Source organism: Osmerus mordax, chromosome 3 (assembly GCF_038355195.1).
Source record: "Osmerus mordax isolate fOsmMor3 chromosome 3, fOsmMor3.pri, whole genome shotgun sequence".
Lineage (NCBI taxonomy): Eukaryota > Metazoa > Chordata > Actinopteri > Osmeriformes > Osmeridae > Osmerus > Osmerus mordax.
Genome location: NC_090052.1, coordinates 21,508,359 through 21,515,995, shown reverse-complemented (window position 1 = coordinate 21,515,995; position 7,637 = coordinate 21,508,359).

Sequence of the window (7,637 nt, the reverse complement as noted above, 5' to 3'; positions counted from 1 at the left end):
GGGTCCGCAAAAAAAACAGTTTTAAGATTATTTTCTCATTTTTTATATATACATACAGCAAATGAGGAATAAGACCACAGCATTTGACTTGACCTAGCTCATTCTGTTCTCTTCAGTTTTCAGTGTAGTCGAGTTGTCCGTTCGTTCGGACGTGCGAACACAGAGACGTGTCCGTTATGCATGAGGCGCGCCTGTGCTCGTGAGCACGTCTCCGTGCGGCCGCACACGCAGGAGCGTACCAACACGTTTGCCCTGCGTGTTTGTGTTTGTGCTGTACATCCATGCCATGGGAGTCAGGTGGCTGAGCGGTGAGGGAATCGGACTAGTAATCAGAAGGTCGCTGGTTCGATCCCCCGGCTCTGCAAATGACGTTGTGTCCTTGGGCAAGGCACTTCACCCTACTTGCCTCGGGGGGAATGTCCCTGTACTTACTGTAAGTCGCTCTGGATAAGAGCGTCTGCTAAATGACTAAATGTAAATGTAATGCTACTCACTGTCCATGCACTGGGAGCAGACGGTCTGGAGGTTCCGCAGGGCCGCACCACGCCCTCCCCCGGGGGGCACTCCTCGCAGCAGTCTCCGCTCCGGGTGTACTGGCCCGACTCGCAGGGCTGCAGCACGGCTCGCTCCGTCTTGGAGCCCAGTACCATCCCACCTGCCATGGAAGAGCAAAGAGACAGTATGTTACACACGGGACACTCAACAACACACACAAAGCAAGTGAGAGGTGCCGAACGCTCTTGAATGGCACCCAGGGTTTGCTACGTGTTCTTCTTTCAGATAACCCTATCATGAACTGCAATAAATCATTCTCTCTTCACACAAATGGGCAAACGCAGTTCATGTGCTCGAAGTACCTCAGAGCTCCCCCGACAACAACAAAAAAAAACACGTACTTCAAACCAACTACCATGAAACACATGTTCACACAGTATAATTTGCCCCCCCTCAGCCTAATGGTCAGGGGTAAGACCAAGTGACCACTCCCAACTCCAGAACATCACACACACACACACACAGATACAGGAAGTGAGAACTGTTTTCATTTTCCTCAGCCCCAGCATCAAGCCACGGTGGGACCATGCCTGCATTTGCGATCACTTTAAGGGTGTTTATTCCTCCTCAGGATGTAGTATTCTGGCATGTTCTGTGTGTTCTGGCTGAGACGGAGACCCAGGTGGGAGTGCCTCTGCACAGCTTATCTCTCTGAGGCCAAACTCAGCTGTCCTTGGAGGAGACAGAGTGGTCAGTTTAGACCCGGAGGGGGCCCTAGCAGGGCTAGGCTAACTGCATGTCTGCTCTGACTGCCAAGTTACTCCAGCACAGTTGACCCGCTGGACTTTAAATATCTACTCTGATACTGTACTAATGAGCACTTAACATTGCAACACTGCCATGTTCCAATGTAGTCGTTTGCTAGTCCTCAGTTTGTACACATACAGTCTTCCAACCCCCCTCTCTCTCTCTCTCCCCCTCTCTCTATGTCTCTCTAACACATACACAGCAAAGACACACACACACACACACTTCCTACCAATGACAGTCTAGTACTGATCTCCTCCCTCCCTGTAATTATTCAGTTTAGCATTTTTCCTACTCCTTTCTCTATCAAAGCTTTCTCTATCTCTCTATTAATCTCTCTCTCTCTCTCTTTCTGTGTTTCTCATCTCTTGACCGGTCTCTCCTGAGATTTGCAAACTATTTAGCTGTACTATAAATGCCATAGAAACGGAAGTATGCTGGAAACAGTACAATATATTGATGTAAGCATACAAGATGCAAACCACATCAAGTAAGGAACATTAGCTTCATTTGACTAAACTGCTTCATGTTTCATGACTTTGGCATGGCACAGAAAATGTTCTTTTTCTTCACATTCTTGCTTGCCGAGACGCCTGCTCTCATTCACTCTCCCCCTCCCCTCTCCCCCCTCCCCTCTCTACCCCTGCTTTCATTCAAAAACAGATGCATCGAGAGACGAGGCCCCCCCCTCCCATCTCCCTCTTTCTTTCTGTCTCTGTCTCTCTCCTCTCCCTCTCCCTCCCTCTCTATCTCCCTCCCTCTCTCTCTCTCTCTCTCTCTCTCTCTCTCTCTCTCTCTCTCTCTCTCTCTCTCTCTCTCTTCTCTCTCTCTCTCTCTCTCTCTCTCTCTCTCTCTCTCTCTCTCTCCTCTCCCTCTCCCCTCCTCTCACCTCACCCTCACCCTCACCCTCTCTCTCTATCCCTCTCTCCCTCTCTCTCTCTCTCTCTCTCTCCCTCTCTCTCTCCCCTCTCTCTCTATCCCTCTCTCTCTCTCTCTCTCTCTATCCCTCTCTCTCTCTCTGTATATCTCCTTTATCACTCTGTCTTCTTTATCTTTCCAGGCCCCCCAGTGATATCCTCTACCTTCCTCCTAATCTCATCACCTCCATATCTTTACGTCATGTCTCCATCTCCTAGACTTGCCCACAGCACTGCCAAATACACATCAATACCTTCTCATATCTACGTATCCCTTAAAGCATTGGCTCCGAACAGATTAGATTTGAATGTGGTTGTGGGTGTGGGTGACACAAGAGTATAAGCTAAGAATGTTGCCTAAGACTTAAGCCTCCAGTGCTTGGGTGGCTCCTGTCAATGAGCCTCTCTTTCAGTTCACACAAGGTAAAACACACACGTGTGTACACGCATGGATATATTTATATATACACACATATATACACACGCACACAAGGTCACCCAGACTCGGCCTGTGTGTTTTGTAGTCTTTAAATTTCATAGTCAATTAGAACGTTTATTTCTCAATCTAACTCCAGGAGTGTCCAGCAGTTGCAGCCTGCTGCAAAGCAGCTGTCATAACAGCTTGGTCCGAGCCATACGGTGCTCCTCATATGGACTGCGAGACGCTTCAGTGTGACCAGCTGCCCTGGACACACCGCGAGGTCTACTGTAGGACTGATACCTCACGTCATCGTTATCATCTTCATCTCAATCATCCCCACCGTTATCTTCTTTATCACGGTCATCACCGCCATCATCGTCACTTTGATTCAGCACTTTATCGTCTCGATTATTTCCTAAATCTCAAGCCCATTGACTGATAACTCCGAATACAACTGATAACTTCTGAGCGGGTCTCTACACTAGGCTACTGTGTACTGACGGATATTTCAGTTCAAAATATCTGATCAGATTGTATGCAAAAGGACAATGAACATGTGATCATACAGGGGAACTACAACTCTGGATTATCGTACGCACCTGTCACTACTGTTAGACGCAGTCACAGTAAATCCATGAAACACACGGTACAGATTACGCAGATATCCGGTTTTACTCAATTATGTTCCTATTTTGATTTGCAAACGATGATAAGGCCCTCGATGATAATTACCATCATACTATAAGCTCGTAGCATTAGTTAATCTCAGATACGGTGATTGACGACCCATCACTTCACCAGCACTTTGAGAAACACGCGGGACATTACTAAAGCAAGTCGCTTCCAACACGACTCAACTATCTGTATCTCAACAAATACGACAAAAAAATTGCCTTTGTTTTTAGGGAAAATGCAGACATACAGGAAACAAACATTTCTATGAATCAGATAAATCAAGTCCACTCACCACAATAAACACCACCAGCAGCGATAAGGTTCTCATCATGCTTCGCTTCCGAGAGTATCATAAACAAACGGACTGTACTAAGTAGAACATGCAAAGTGGGTAAGAGAAGGCAAACTGTTCATCCTAATTCCGGAGACAATATTATTTTATCGATGACCCCGCGGCTCATTTCCCGTGCTCCTCGCTTCACTGTGCGTTCAGGACATTTGAAGTGAGGTGCGTCGCTTTGGCAGGTCTCTTGTGCGTGCCGCGTCCACGCGCAGACGACAGTACTGTACTAAGGGCTATCCAGCAGTGCACTGCGAGGCGAGAGTCGTGCACGACTAGAAGAGGGGCACGTCCACCACTGTGTCTCCTGCAGCAGAAGACTACTGCGATTTGTGCAGAAATATCTGAGGTTCACCTCGAGTCACTCTCTCTCTCTCTCTCTCTCTCTCTCTCTCTCTCTCTCTCTCTCTCTCTCTCTCTCTCTCTCTCTCTCTCTCTCGTGCTCTCTCTCTCTCACTCTCTCTCTCTCATGCCTTCACCTGCAGAGAGTGAATCGCAGGTTGAATCAACTTTAACTCATTTTGTGGGTAAGTCTTGCTACATCTCAAAAGTTAAACACTTAAACGGTTTCGCAAGTCAAACAGTCTTGTATTTAAACACGTGCGATATGCGATGCTGTTATTCAGAGCTTGTAGAAGTGAGAAAGCATCTGATTGTCTTTACTCTCCCTCTTAATGACTCACGAGGCACTTAGCTAAGCGTTCTGTAGAATATACCACAAGAGGGCGACTGCACTAAACTGGTCTGACGAATTGTGGTGATTTTTAGCTGAAGCTTAATTGAGAGTGATGAGGCTGTCTTGTCTTACAGGAAGTCAATTGACAGAGGGATCGAGGATGCATACTTTCATGAATGAATAAACTGAATTACTATCGACCCATTTTTTACAACCTATTATATTCCATCATGCTGTAATGTGTAATGTCATTCCAAGGCATGCTCAATACCATATTATTACTTGAACACTGTATCATATTATACATTTTGAGACATAGATGAGGATTTGAGAGCAGGCTTGGATTCCACATTGAGCCATTTCAAATATGAACAAAGCTCTGGGACATGTTCTGTATTGACTGTACCAGTCGAAGCGAAACCACAGCAGAAGTTGGTCAGAACCACTGAAAGCCCACTAATGCATGCCTGAGCACTGTAACTGTGTTTACGTCTCATTAAAGTAATCAGCCCCAACACTTAAGGAAAACCCGTGTTGATGGATATTGATCTGCGAGAATCTGGTGTGCTAAAGTCGAACCCTCTCCATCTTACCTCTCTCACAGATGTGGCTTTGTGCTAGCTCCACCCACTCCTCACCTATAAGAAGAGATGTTGGTGTGGGCAAATGTATGTGTCGGGGGGGGGGGGGGCAGTGTGATTAGGTTACACTGGTGAAATTTGGTGGAAGGATCTCCTATATTGATCTCAGGACACGTCAATAATTCCACTTCCTACATCCTCCCTTGAGACTTCCGGAACACTGCCCGGAGCCCACTCCCGATTCTGAGGACTCACAGTCGCTGGAGGCAAAGTAAAGGACAAGAGGCCGCAAACTGCACATTTGTCTCATGAACATGCCGTCTCTGGTCCTGCAGGAGTTCTGTAAGAGACTCCCGCCTCAGTTGTGTGATGCACCATACCTCGTGGCTTCATGGTGATCCTAATTTTGACGTGGTCAGTGACTGACAGTGAGTCCAGGCTGATAGCAGACGTAGCAAAGTGGAGGAGGTGACGAGAGCAGAGGGATTAGGACAACAAAGGAATAAACACAGGTTCTCTACTCATTTGTCCATCAAACAGGCCAGGAATAGAAACACCATTATATCTGATCTCTTCAGGTGATGTTATGGATACTTGGTGGCCGCTACGCTGAGATGGCCTTATGTGGAACATGCATTCTATTATCCCCCTACACCCCCCCCTCCCCCACCCCCCACCCCCCTCGGGCACAAACGCACATATCACTTTCCTGTCTTTATGATTATTCAGCAAAAAGCAATGTCATCTCAAGCAGCAAGGGTACTCTGAAGATAAATTCCTAATGAAGGTTTCAGCCAGGCTGAGCCTTCTAACTGTTATGGTTTTAATCAAATCTTCCATCCACAAAGTAAAGATGAAAAAGGGGTCGACTGGAATGCTTGAGATGTCAAAGAATGTGTTCCATTTGTGCATTCTTTGACCTACGCTTTCCAGTCTGCGCACACTTTGAATCTCCACAAACTCTCCAGTGTCTCTTTACAGAAGTCTGTGCGTGGTTGGGCCAGGGGGCTGGTGTGGGTGGAGGTCACAGCCCCCAGCGCCCTGCTGGTCAGACTGACAGGAAGGCCCTGACAGAGAGATGGACGGTCTCCGCATGGGGCCGTGTCCCAACATGCACCGCAGCATGGACACGGGAGCGTGAGGGGAGAGAGTGGACACCACATGTGTGTTCTGACTGCCAAGTACAGAACATGGAGTCACCTGCGAACAGTTACAGAAAGGCTGACTTCTAAAAACAAGAAATATGGTTTCCGTACAAGAGGAGGGGAGGAGTGGTATTCACCCCTCACAAATCGTATGTGAGTAATATGTCGAAATGTGGACAACAGCCAAGGCTTAAGGCGGACGTGCATTTTTCAAAGCGGAGCTCTTTTTTGTGTTGTCACATTCATTGTTGCGTTTCACTTCAGTATACCCTAACCCTGACTGATAGAGCCTTAACTGTTCAGATCGCTTTCCAGAGGTTCAAAGGGATGAATAAAATTGATGCGCAAGAAAACAGTCCTATCAAGCATTTAACAGCCCCCCCCCCTGATAACAATATCATGGGAACCAGAAGGTTAGTAACTATGGTTCATGTATCTTCATGTCATGTCAAATCTCAAATGCAGACTTCACATGCAACATAAAATGCTTTATTTTTTTTAATCGTGAACACACAGCCATTTTTGTTGGTAAAATAAGCTCTGAACTTGGTTATTCAGAGGCTGATGATTGGACAGACTGTCTGGAACCTGACCAATGACCAGATGACCAATGACCAGAACTGGAAGGTGTCTTTTGATATGTGGTCCAATATCACAACCACTCTGCTAGTCGTTATAATGACGTTCCCCCAAACCCAGATGGATGAGAGAAGGAAGTCCTGCAAGGTGGAGGTGTGGAAGTCCTGCATGGTGGAGGTGTGGAAGTCCTGCATGGTGGAGGTGTGGAAGCCCTGCAAGGTGGAGGTGTGGAAGTCCTGTAGCAGGGTGGAGGGAGGCAGGCAGGGTGGAGGGAGGGTGGAGGGAGGGAGGCAGGGTGGAGCGAGGCAGGGTGGAGGGAGGCATGGTGGAGGGAGGCAGGCAGGGTGGAGGGAGGGTGGAGGGAGGGAGGCAGGGTGGAGCGAGGCAGGGTGGAGGGAGGCATGGTGGAGGGAGGCAGGCAGGGTGGAGGGAGGGAGGCAGGGTGGAGGGAGGCAGGGTGGAGGGAGGCAGGGTGGAGGGAGGCAGGGTGGGGGGAGGCAGGGTGGAGGGAGGCAGGGTGGAGGGAGGGAGGCAGGGTGGAGGGAGGGAGGCAGGGTGGAGGGAGGGAGGCAGGGTGGAGGGAGGCAGGCAGGGGAGTACAACATTCTCTTTAAGAAGGTAGATAGATGTGTGGTTACGTGCTTGTGAAACTTACTGAAGCTTACTGAAACTGTTCTCTGTATATGCAATTCACATGATGCACAGCCAGTATGTATTCTGTGACAGTATAAGGATTAGATTATAGAACATTACTTCATTACTTTCTATATTTTAGAACTTTATTCGAAGCGTCAGACACACAGATCAAGTTTACAAAATCACATACCATGTATAATACCAAGAGATGTTTCAAGAAGTTTGAGTTAATTTGAAGGTAAAATATCCGTGGCCAAAAGGCTTCCATTAAATAAATGCTCAGCCCTCCAAAGTACTGGCATCATTATTAAACAGGGTATGTAATCATATAAGCTCAACACAAACATAAAGGTCCACTGCACATT